At 37.0% G+C, this 12,333-nt stretch overlaps 1 protein-coding gene across 1 annotated transcript in view; it reads right to left on the bottom strand.

Moving 5' to 3' along the window:
- TNFRSF19 (TNF receptor superfamily member 19) overlaps window positions 1–12,333 on the bottom strand; it is a gene marked incomplete at both ends in the record, with an annotated part of 45,380 nt that overhangs the window by 12,599 nt on the left and 20,448 nt on the right. The gene's annotated exons all lie outside the window — the stretch shown is intronic.

Raw genomic sequence — 12,333 nt, 5'->3', positions numbered from 1 at the left:
TGCACTGCCTAGAGATATAGTATTTTCAAGTGGGTAACTACTGTCATTACATGTTTTCTGGAAGAAGAGACGAAGACCGTATCCCCACTGGAATTTAATCATACATGCAGTAGTTAAATGACAATAGCATGCATGTACATGTATAAACGGAGCATTAGCATGGCTGAAGATTGTTTCTTTAGCTAACAGAGATTAACCTACTTCCAATAATCAGAAGTATAACAACATTGTGAACTGCACATACAGGGGCTACAGACCTGTATTAAAAGGTTCAAAGTAGATCTCAGTTGCTGACCTTGTAGAGTGATGCATGGACGGGTTTTCAGTACGGATTGAAACATGACAGAGTGGAAAGCTCCTTCCTGTAGTCATGACCAGACAGGCAGGATCAAAAGCTGACTGAGTAGCTATGACCCATCTTTGCTAGCACCTGGCCAGGGAACACACGTGCTCCTCCAGGCACATGTTGCTGAAAGAGTATGGATTTCAACATACAAGTAGGTATACACTTGGCATGTACACCCCCAATCACTGAAATGAATACTATCTGTATTTATATAAATACCAGTAAAGCAAGAATTGAATCGTAAATGAGTCATAAAAGAGTTTTTGTCTCCCTCTTCAATCAGATTTCTAACATTTCTTTTCTAACACAATTATTTCCTTGTGATGGTTCAGCCATGGGAAAAACTTGCATGACAAATGCAGGCTTGTATTCTAACTTTATTAATACAGACTTTGACAAACATTGTTAATAAGCAGACATTTTCAAGAGCTATGCCTTTTTTTTTTCTTCTTTGTCGAAAAACGTTTTTAAATATTGAAGACAGAAGTATTCAGCTGCCTTTTGCTTAGCAAATTACTAATTTTGCTTAGTAATAAGATTACTAGATTGGCTAAATCATCTAGTCCAGAATGCTTGGAGCTCCAGCAGTGATGTGAAAATTCAGTAAAATTCTGGTACCAGGTACAAAAATGAAATCATAAACCCAATGGTTAGAGCCCAGTCTTCAAAATTTCTGTAACGTACTAACATTTTTGTTACTGCAGATGAAAACAAGGAACAAAACCAACATAAATGCTAAAGAAATTCTTCTAGCTCTTAGAAATCCCATGTAGAAAGAGCCTACTTCTAAGACATGATTAATAAATTTGAGCACTGAAAGAGATACAGAAATGTGTATTCTAGCATCCAGTTTGAACAGTGACAAAGGACTCGATCCTTTGGAACAGGTTTTAAGCATACAGAAGTTAAACCTTAACATTTGCAATTTTTAAATTCAATGTCTCCGTCCAAGAAACTACAGTCCTGGATTAGGCCACACACCTCCCATATAGTCTGAAGAAAAAGTTAAACACAGAATAGACGGCAAGAGTCATCACACTGAGTAACGTTATGCTTAATGTCACCATGCTCAGCCTACTTATAAGGAAACATGGAGGATTATTATCTTTTTTCTTCCATAAATTATCTAGAGTGGCTGAGTAGGGTTTCCATTATCTCTTAAAATTGCTGAAAACAAAAAATCTATGACCTTACTTTAAAATTAAATTAAAAGTATGTGGGAGAAGTCATGAACAAGGCTTGTAAATCCCTTCAGATACAGCTTTTGAAAGAAGACGTAATGATTGGATTTCTCCCTTTGGTAAAGGGCTCTTAAGCTTTTACTAAGAAGCACAAGACTGAAGTTCAGCTGCATCCTCTGCCACTTCCCTAGAAATGTTTTAGCCACTAAGTTATTAACTGTTCTGGGTAAAAGCTTACTTCACCTCTCCAGTTGAATTTGCCCAGTCATAAAACTTCAACAGAAGTAGTAAGCCCCCCTCTTAGAACAACCAACAGTCACGTGAAATATATTTGTGGAATGTAAAAAAAATTAAGTAAACCATACTGAAGCCTGCACACCACTGACGTTTCTCCTGTTTATAATTATGTCAGAACCTAGTTTAGATTAAGCTCTCCAGGCAAGGCAACTACTTCTTTTTTTTGTTTGTTTGTTTTTTTTTTTTTTTTTTTTTTTTTTTAAGAAATACAACCACTAGACATTTTCATGTACTGGGGGAAAAATATGTTTTTACTGTGGAAAACAGTGAATTGATATAATTAAGACTGTTTCATAATACTTACAACTGGGCTGAATTATGATTCTAAATTACGGTGGAAGTTAAGGGTTGCATAACCAACTCTACTAATATTTTCTAACTTTATGTTCAATTTTGTAACCTCCAGATTTTATAAAAACACTTTTTTTTGTATGCAATCTGAAACACATAGGGTTAAATATAAATTTTCAAAATTTTATAACATACACCCTTAACATCTGTAGAAGCTGGACATTCATCACCAGCTTATTTTAATACTGCAAATATCAAAGTAAATTTCATTATTTACTGCAAAGAAACTTAACTATTGTGTAACAGAAAGCATGCACGTGAAGACTACAGTACAGATGAAAAAGCTGTGGCTTTGAAGTCAGAAATAATAATAGCTTATATAAAGCAGTTTTAATTTACCACTTAAAGCTTTTGGGATAAAGTGAAGTCATACAGAACAAAAGGCTGCTGCATACAAGCTCCTTACTTTGCTATTTTACCTAAGCTGAGATGTAACATCTCCCTGCTTTTATAGAAGTCAATAGAAATTAGTCATACAACACAGAAGACACTCTGAAAGGTTATCTTTGAAAAATCAAGCTCTGTTGGTAAGATTCATGTGATCAAAGCAAACATCTGTATGTGAGTGGGTCACCAGAACATTCTCTGCACAGTGAGGCACCAGGGAAGACTCCTTTAATGTTCAGTTAATCCAATTTGTTCTAAACAACATATTGGGTCTATGTGGCAAGGGTTTGGTAGCAGTAGGGCTGCAGAGATGCTCTGTGAGAAGAATCCAGAAACTGTTCCATGTCAGATCAGAGCCAGCTCCAGAAGGGATCAGCTAGTGGCCAGAGCTGAGCCAGTAAGAAGAGATGGTCGTGTCCTTGGAAAAACAGATTTTGGAAAGGGACCCCCACCCAAAACAAAACAAAAACACTACACAACAGCAGCTGGGAAAAAGGGGTGAGAAATGAGAGAGAAGCAGCCCCTGGAGGTGCTCCAGGAAGGCAGCAGCAGTTCCCCTGCAGCCTGTGGAGAGGCCCCTGGTGGAGCAGGCTGTCCCCCTGCAGCCCATGGGTCCCACATGGAGCAGATCTCCACGCTGCAGCCCCCCCATGGGTGGAGGAGCCCCCGGTGGAGCAGGTGGATGTGGCCTGGAGGAGGCTGTGGCCCATGGAGAGCCCACGCAGGAGCAGGGAGTCTGGGGGGAGCTGCCGCCCACCCGTGGGGGACCCGTGCTGGAGCAGTTTGGGACTGGGGGATGGACCCCGTGGGACAGAGCCGTGTGGGAGCAGCTCTTGAAGAGATCACGAACAGTTTGGGAAGGACAGCATTTTGTGGGAGGGACCCCAGGTGGAGCAGGGGCAGAGAGTGACCGTGAAGGAGCAGCAGAGATGAAGCTTCAGGGACTGACTGCAGTCTCTACTCCTCGTTCCCCTGCACCACTTAGCAGAGTTAGCAGAGGGTGGATGGAGGGAAGGTGTTTTTTAGTTTGCTTTTAGTTTCTCCCTGTTTTAGTCTGCCAGTGATAGGCAATAAATCATATTAATCTCCCTATGCTGAGCCTGTTTTGCCCATGATGATAATCATTGAGCGATCTCCCTGTCCTTATCTCAACCCATAAGCCCTTTTCCATCATGTTTTCTCCCCTTTCCTCTGTGGAGAGGGAGTGAGAGAGCAGCTGTGGAGGAGTTCAGCTGCCCAGCTGAGTAAAACCACCACAAACACACTTCCCTTGATCTTTTCTCACCACTGAATATAGCGTGAGCCTAAGGCCCCCAGCTTACAGAGGTAGCCATTAGAGATAACCACATTCAGGAAGGAGGCATCCTGCTCTGGGTTTGTCAAATAAGGCTGCAGGGGGTTTTGGACACACTTCACTATTTTGGCTTTAATCTCCCTCCTTCACTTCACTAACTGTATAAAAGACACTGTATCGTTTTACATCACTGTTCTATTGTGAAGATAAATTCAATAACAACCGGAAAGTTTCTAATGACCGCTTTACTGTGGAAAAAAACACGGAAGGGCCCAGCAGTAATTACTAACTCAAATTCTGCATGGAATATAAAATAACGTATGGTAAATAAGGCCACACATAGAATTAAGGGTTTGGCCTAGCCTGTGCTTTAAATGAATAAAGACACAGTGGGAAATAACATATACAATAACGTAAATAAAACCAGTAGCAGTGACTATATGCGAAGGAACCAAATTAGGGTTGGAGGCCTTTAATTCTAGCATATACCAACTTTGTCAAGGTTACTTTTCTTAGAATGGGGGCTTTGGTTTGTAAGAAATATTTCAAAGAGTCAGAAAAGTATTTTTATTATGTTTTTTAGTAATCCTATGCATCAAGAATGAAAAAATTGTAATCTAAAAAACCTCATTTTCCTCCTTAAAAAGGTCAGCAGAAGATCAGATGGATACAATCACTCAATGTGGAATTTGCAGTTTTCCTCTAGCTTGATATTGGCAACTCACTGAAAACAAAACAAAACAAGAAAACCCTCTAACTTCAGAAGTCTAAACATCTACAGATAAAGTCAGAGCTACTCACCTTAGTCTCTCTTTATAAAACACAGCTAGAAATAGAAATCTCCAAAGAAGTGGTTTGCCTGAAATGACTTCACGGAACCACAGGCTTGAAGGACTACTTAGTGTCAGTTATGGCACCTTACCTTAACTGGCTCGCCTGAACTCTTGAGGTACTAAAGTCTCTCCACTGATTATCAGTGGGAGATGGGGCTGACAAATTCAGTGTTAAGCATGAGCTTTTATATGCCTAAATTAGGGTGCATGAATCCACCCTAAATTTCTACATACAGATATGGTAGCTATAAATATATGTACATTCAGTAGCATGCATGTTCATTTTTAATACTGGACTTAAATGAAACATTATTAAAACTGGTGGATGCAACCTTTTACTTAAGAAAGAGACAGTCTCTTTTTAAGAAATAGTCACAGCCTACACCTCAGAAAAAGGCACACATCACTGCCCAAAATAACACATAGGACTGCTCTACCATCTTTGTAAAAGAGTTGGCAGGGCACCGCTTTAGCATAAGTAAACCAGAAACAGTAAGAACGTGTGAGGCCTATCACCGGAAAAGTTAAAGGGGAGCAAAGCAGAGAACAACTGGAATCAGCAAGTGATCGGTAGGCACACACTAGAGCCTCCTTCTATTAGTTCATTTTCAGCTCATGAGGTGTTAGTTTATAATGAATCATCACTGGTAATGCTCTTAGCGCATGACTCTTGTTTTAAGGCTATTGCATCTTACACTATTTCCAATACATTCCAGTCCTCCAGGCCATTCATTTCCTCTGGAGTGATACTTCAGTGCTGTTACGCTTTTCAATGATTTTCTTAATGGATGGTTGGCAATATTGAAAATTTCAGCCTAGATGAGTTCCTTATTTTCCACTTAAAAAACAAAACAAAACAAACTGTAGGAGAAACAGCCTACACATTTTGGAGCCAAGCAACATAGCCAATAGTATCTACCAGCACAAACCAGGATAAAAGAAACAACAAACATGCATTTGTTTAACAGTATTTTATGTTCATATCAGTCACAATTTCAAAGCTGTGTACCCAAAAGCCACAGCAACCCGCAGTGTTTATATGGAAGGCGCCAAAGCTCGGTGCTGTTGAAGTGGTGTTAATGCAACCATTTCCAGAATTAGCTAGGGTCATTACATAAAATAAAACTAATATTTTCAGTCTGAATATAGCTTAAAAGCATGATATTCAATTAATACATTTAAAGTAAAGATGTTTCTGTAATTAGAAAAATGACAAAAAGTCCAATGAAAAGTTACCAGAAAGCTGTAACTGCTACTTATTTTTTCAGATTATCTTCAAACACAACGAAGTAAAAATTAACTGAAAAAAAAAAAATTCAGCTCTACCACAATGCATGTAACACTGCAATAATTTTGATCAACCTAAGTTTCCATGTTAAATAAGAACCTTGCAAACCCCCTGTATACAATGAAAAGAGAATTACTTTTAGCCACTGCAAGATTGAACTAAAGGGCACCTAACTACATTAGTAAGTACACAAGAAAAAATGAAATCGTACTTATTCAGTACAGGTCAACGATTAGCCCCTTCTCTGTAACTCAGGAATTTCAAGTTCACTTTAATCTAGTGTAATTGAGCTAACCAGCTCTTACATTAAAAAGTAATGATTAAGTTAAATTTCTTGCAGACATTCTGTACCTAAAACAAACATTCTGTATGCCTCTGGCAAAGAAGGATACTAATTATAGGATTGACTCATAAGATGAAAGGTTGCACAAGTTACTACTAGAAACAAAAGTATGGTAAACTGGTTTGAAAAAACATATTGAAATTCTCATACTCTGCAGTTAAGATGAGAATTTTGTTTTGTAACTGTACTTAACAGTGTCTAGGAACAAAACTAAATATGCTTGCAAACTGCTTGTTCTTATTTTATGTGAACAAACCAGAAGTGAATATTGCAACTACAAAGCTCATCATCTACAGCCTAAGGAATTTTTTAACCTAGTAAAAAAACCAGCTCTCTACAAATTTTTTTTTTTTTTTTTTTTTTTTTTTTACTACACGAAAACATGCAAAACCAAGTATTTTGGTCACTCTCAATTTGCTTCTGTTATATAAAATATAAAATGCATATTTCAAGGGTTCATTATATTATCAGGCAATGAAACCCTAACTTAACTCTTCATGCAACACTTCAGTCCCCGATTTAAAAGGAATCATGAAAGAAACACATCATCAAGGCCCCAGACATCTGTGGGGAGGGATACACAAGTTCAAAAGCAGTTTTGTATTTCAAACTGAAGCTTCCACTGGGATTAGCAGGCAGGGTTGCCAGCTGTGAGTTAGAACAAAGATAAAAATTCTGGGATTCTGCCCTATACGTTACCATGTATTGATTCAATATAACCTTCTGAATGCCAGATGAGCACCACTTATGTAAACTTCTATTAACAGATGAATGAGCTTGTGATGTGAATTAATTAACTAAACAGAATGTGATTCAATTTATTTTAAAATCATACGCTGACATTTCCATTTTAATCTCAAGCTATGTATTTTTCATCTTCCTACAGAAAGCAATGAGGTATGTATGCTCAAAGAGATTTACATTGGAATTCTGTGCTCTTAAGTATATTAATACATACTTTAGCAGATAAAACGGGATTACGCGTAATTAGTGAAATTCTCATGCTGAAACTACAAAGCCAATGCCTTTCAGTGCAATTCAGCTTGGTCCAATATAAACTCAACTTTAAACAATCTGCTTAAAACTTTACTGGATTATGCTCATATTGTATATATTACATTTTCACAGATTATGAACAAATAGTGTTGCAATACAGTATTCCACTCTTAGTTTATTGTATGATTTCCATTTGTACAATGTAAATCATTTATATTACCTTTATTCACTCCAAAAATCATTTAATGATTAAATTGCTAACTGCTTTCTACTAACAGTAACCTAGATCAGAGTAGATAATAAAAAATCTACTCTAATATAAAAATTAAGGTTTCAAACTTGTAGTCTTCAAATTTTCCCTTTTCCCTCCACGACCATAACAAATAAGTATTTTCAAGAGGTCCAGAAACTGCCACTTTTTTTTTAAACATTGTTTTCCTTTCCCCGATTTTCTGCTGTTGAAGAATGTGGTAAGAACTTATGCTACAACCTTCTCAGTATAGGCACTAATGTAGCTCCCTGTGCGCTATTAGATCACCTGTTCTTGTAAAAACAGAAAATTCCTCATTTGAGGTCTCTGTCAGGATGGACAGATATTAGTCATCAGGGCCAAGAGTTTTTAAAAGGAATAATACACGACAAAATTGCTGTATATACAGTGTTCACTTAGGAAACCAAACTGAAGAAGATATAATTCTAATTTTTATGTTCCATAAGTTAGATCTTTAAAATATGAGGTGTGCAGTAATACTTTAACCTACTACTCCTACTCTGAAATTATTTTAGCAGACAGAAAGAACAACCGTTGCTCTTACGGGCCACTGACAACACCTTCAGTACATTTCAAACATTTAAGTACTAAAATCAATTAAAAACAAATTCTCTGTTCTCAGAAATATGACCTTAAGTGCATAGAACTGTACCCAGTTCTTGAGGAAGGAATTCATCCAGATTATAATTCTGAGCTGTATTGGATTAATCAGCAGAAAGAATCCATTTCAGTACAACGTATTCATTTGGGATCAAGATAGCTCACTGGTTGAAATGAATGGCAGATTTAAGGGAAGATAAGGCTTTGAAACTCTGACAATCTTCATTTTTAGCTTATTATCAATGACAATCACAAACTAAGATGACAAAACACACGTGTGAACTAATAACATTCCTTGTAAAATATTCTAAAAGAAGGAGGAAAATGCTTCCTCCCAAGAAGAACGCTAAACTGCCAGGAAGGAAAATTCTTTCACAGTATGATGTGTGCATTAAAGAAATGATCCATATACTTGATGATAACCAGCAAACACTCCGACAGGTGTTCAGCCAACAAACCCAATTCAGCCAAATCCAAGTGGATTCAGAACTTAACTGATACAGATGTAGAATGACAGATAAAGTTTGTCTGTCAGCAAGAAACCAATTCCTTTCCTACCTATAGCCTCTTACAGTCTCAGGGACATCTGTAAGGGTCAATCAGCACATATGGGTGGGACATAAGCCCACCAATTCTCGAAGAGGAAAACTTCCAGCAGCCCATCTGTGGTGCATCACCATCTTACACAAAGTAAAAAAACAGGAAAGACCTAGTAACTGTTTTTTGTTGTTTTGTTGGAAGACCTAAGGCATTCTTCAGCTACCTATAGTAGTGATCTTCACAGGTCTGTGCCATCAGATAGACAGTAAACTCTGAATCTTGAAAAAATACAAATATCTTAATTGGCATATTAAGATAAAGAGTGTTCTACCTCTTTTTTTAATCACTTACTAGCACCAACAGCATTTTGCATAAAGTGTATATGCATGACTGCCCCCAGGTAAAATGAAGGAGTGTTATTACCAGACATAAAAAGCATAACTTTTACTTTTGCCAGGACAAAGTGAGCTTATGATATTGTTTATTCACTTAAAGATGGATGGTATTCACCGTCTGTGCTTCAGTTTGGGCTTCCTTCTTCCATTAAGTAGATCTCTTTACGATGAGACAGATTTCACATTCAAAACCCTCTGTTCACTGTGAAAGTTTCCATTTACATTTTGACCAAAATAAATTTTCACAACACCACAATTAAGGATGTTAGATGGATCGTGTGTGAAAACAATTCAACAAATAACGTTTTCCTTAAAGAAAAAACACAAAGCTATTATATGTAATAAATGGAAAAATTTAACGATTTCCTTCAAAAATGAAACAAATAAAAGGGGGAGTCAAAACACATCCTTTTGTAGCACCTCCAGAAATAAATATTACCAAGCTGTATGTGTTACATCTAAATTTTACTTAGCTTTGCCTTGTTATTGCGAAGTCTATGTTAGCAAACCATACCTTGGATCTTGCATATGCCACAGGAACATTTTTTATCTCAAAGGCATTTTGTGTTTTTAAAAATCCTCAAAAAATATTTTTTAGAGAACTACAGATGCAATTACAATAAAAGAAAGAGAAAAAGATCATTTTCTGAGTGAAAATGATATAAAACCATACCAGCTAATATGAGAGAATTGTCTTTTCGTGATTTTTTTTATACTGATTTGTTCCCTAATGTGCAGGATTACTCCTAATGCATTGAACTTTTCCAGTTCAATAACTCTTACTTTAGAATGTATTCCTAATGCTCCCCTTAAACTTCCATCCTATCATTCATAAACAAGTTTCTGGAAAACCATGAACTGCATCATACTTTCCTTCCTGTTGACCACATTTTTTCTTCTTAAGAAAAAAATAGATGGGGTAAGCTCCTTACGTGTTTTTTTTTTCTTTTTTTTTTTTTTTTTTTTTGATATGCATTCATTTTTGCTAAAATTTACATACCCTTTACACAGCTTTACTCATCTTTTTTTTTTTTTTTTTTCACCAAACTTCTGATGAATATTACCAATAGACCTACTTACTATGATCAGTCTTACTGCATCCAGTAGGACAAAGGTAGTGAGAAGCAGAACAGGGGACTGCCCATTATTTGAGATTAAAGAGCAGAATAATTGAAATAGAAAGTCTGACCCAGTCACCTGTGCTTCACACAAGCAGGAAGCAGGGAAGAAAGCTGGGCTGATTAGTCAGAAAAATCATTTAAATGGAAATTAATCATTCACTAACTTGCAGCTTTACTTTAAGAATCCAACTGAATCTCTTAACTTTATTTGAACTAATTTCCATTCAAGAAAAGAACAGTGTTATTGGTAAACTTTCATTAGCATATCCAAGCAGCAAAGATAAGTCATAAGTTCTTAGAACAACTGAGCTATATTTGGACCATTCATTTGATAAAAGCTTGTAACTAGGATCACAGAAAAGACAGATCCTGCAATGCTAAGCATTGCACTGTCTATGCTGCATACACAACGCTGGGAACCTACTTATGATATAAGAAGTGATTACACATTCAGTCAATGCAATAAGGAAAGAATCCTGGACTTTTTGAGGCTTGAAAGTTATATTCTGAACGCAAAGTTACAGAGAAAAGGATTCCCAGCATAGAAAAATATTACAACCTGATTTGCCCAGTTTGGCATCAGAATACACAGTAGATCAGATGGTCCTGAGATGGGTGAGAGACTTTTCTGTTTGTAGATCCTGATAGCTTCAGTGCCATGAGGGCACAAAACTGCTCAATGCAGCAAAAATTTTTGGATGACTACTGAGGAGTACAGAGAACAACATGGGTACCTCCTTAAACTCTGATTCCATTGTGTCTTTGATGGACTATGATACAGATTGAGATCTGTCTCTTCCAATTAGGCCCCTATTAAGAGCATCCTAAATTCCATCCTAAATAAAATTTCACATGTGAAAAGAAATTTAAGTCACACTTGAGGTAGCAAGCACTAAAATAAAATAAATTAAATACGTGACTGACTACTATCAAGCCAGATAGCAAGAGCTTCAATGAAAATCAGAAAATTTCAAACACTTATTAGAACTGCTGAAATTCTTCAGGTCACTGTCCTACCATATAGAGCTCTCATAACAGCAGGAATGATGTATTAAATACATCTGTTCTACTGAAGTTACTAACTAGTATGGGAAATAAGTCATCAGAACAGCTTTCACACCTACAGCTTTACAGCACTGAGCTGTATTGCAGCTGATTGGAAGTCCTTCTGATAAAAACAGGTTTTCCTTTGTAAAGACAGAACTGCATGGAACAAAATGTTCAAGGGTAGTGCGCAAGAAAGCGGACAAAAGTCAAACAGCTTAGACTGTCTGGAAATGTGGGCTTTCAAGTTCTGATTCCTTGGTAAACTCTCTGCCTAGCTACACAGAAATTCTGCTGTATTTGGGAGTTGTAGTTCCTTGACGGGGTTTCCTAAATCCTCCAGCTTATCACAGGAATCCACAAATCCAGGCTGGTATCACTTTGCAAAGCAACATGGGATGCTTTCTTAAGTATTTAAAAAATGCAATGTCATTTCAGTGTTTTCACATAAAATTTTGTTCTATGGGAAATTCTTTTTTTCCCATGAAAATTATCCTCACCTTTTTTAATTCCTCCTCCCTCCTCCCCCCCTCAAGGAGTAGATGGTGGATATAAGTGAGGGAAACTTCTATTTCTGTCCAGGTGTCTGTCTATTACCTGTAGTACCTGCTTAGTGATAAATATCTACACAGCGAAGTACTTCTATAGATAGAGGCACAGAAATGAAAGGTACAAACAACATAAGTTACTGAAAATAGGCTGGGAATGTATATGCAAAAAAAAAAAAAAAAAAGCTATTATCTGATCTAGGCAAGGAGAAAGTTTTGGAAAGTGATAAAATCATGATATGAACCTACATTTTCCCCTCCATTAACTGTTTCAGAACTACTGTAACTGATTTTGGTGGTAACGCCTCTGTTACTAGAAGGCAAAATCTGCCTCCTCTTGGTTTACAGGTTGTTGTTTCGGGAGGAACGCCCAGTGTGCAAAGCAAACTGAAGATAGGAAAAGGAGCTGTTTGACTAAGTTGTATGATGTGAATCTTTCCCCAGTGGGTCAGAACCGTTGCAAAAATTAATGACAAGAAAATGAAAGCATTTAGGCTC

This window comes from Netta rufina, assembly GCF_964035555.1.
Source record: "Netta rufina genome assembly, chromosome: 1".
Taxonomy (NCBI): Eukaryota; Metazoa; Chordata; class Aves; order Anseriformes; family Anatidae; genus Netta; species Netta rufina.
This window is presented reverse-complemented; position numbering and strand designations above follow the sequence as displayed.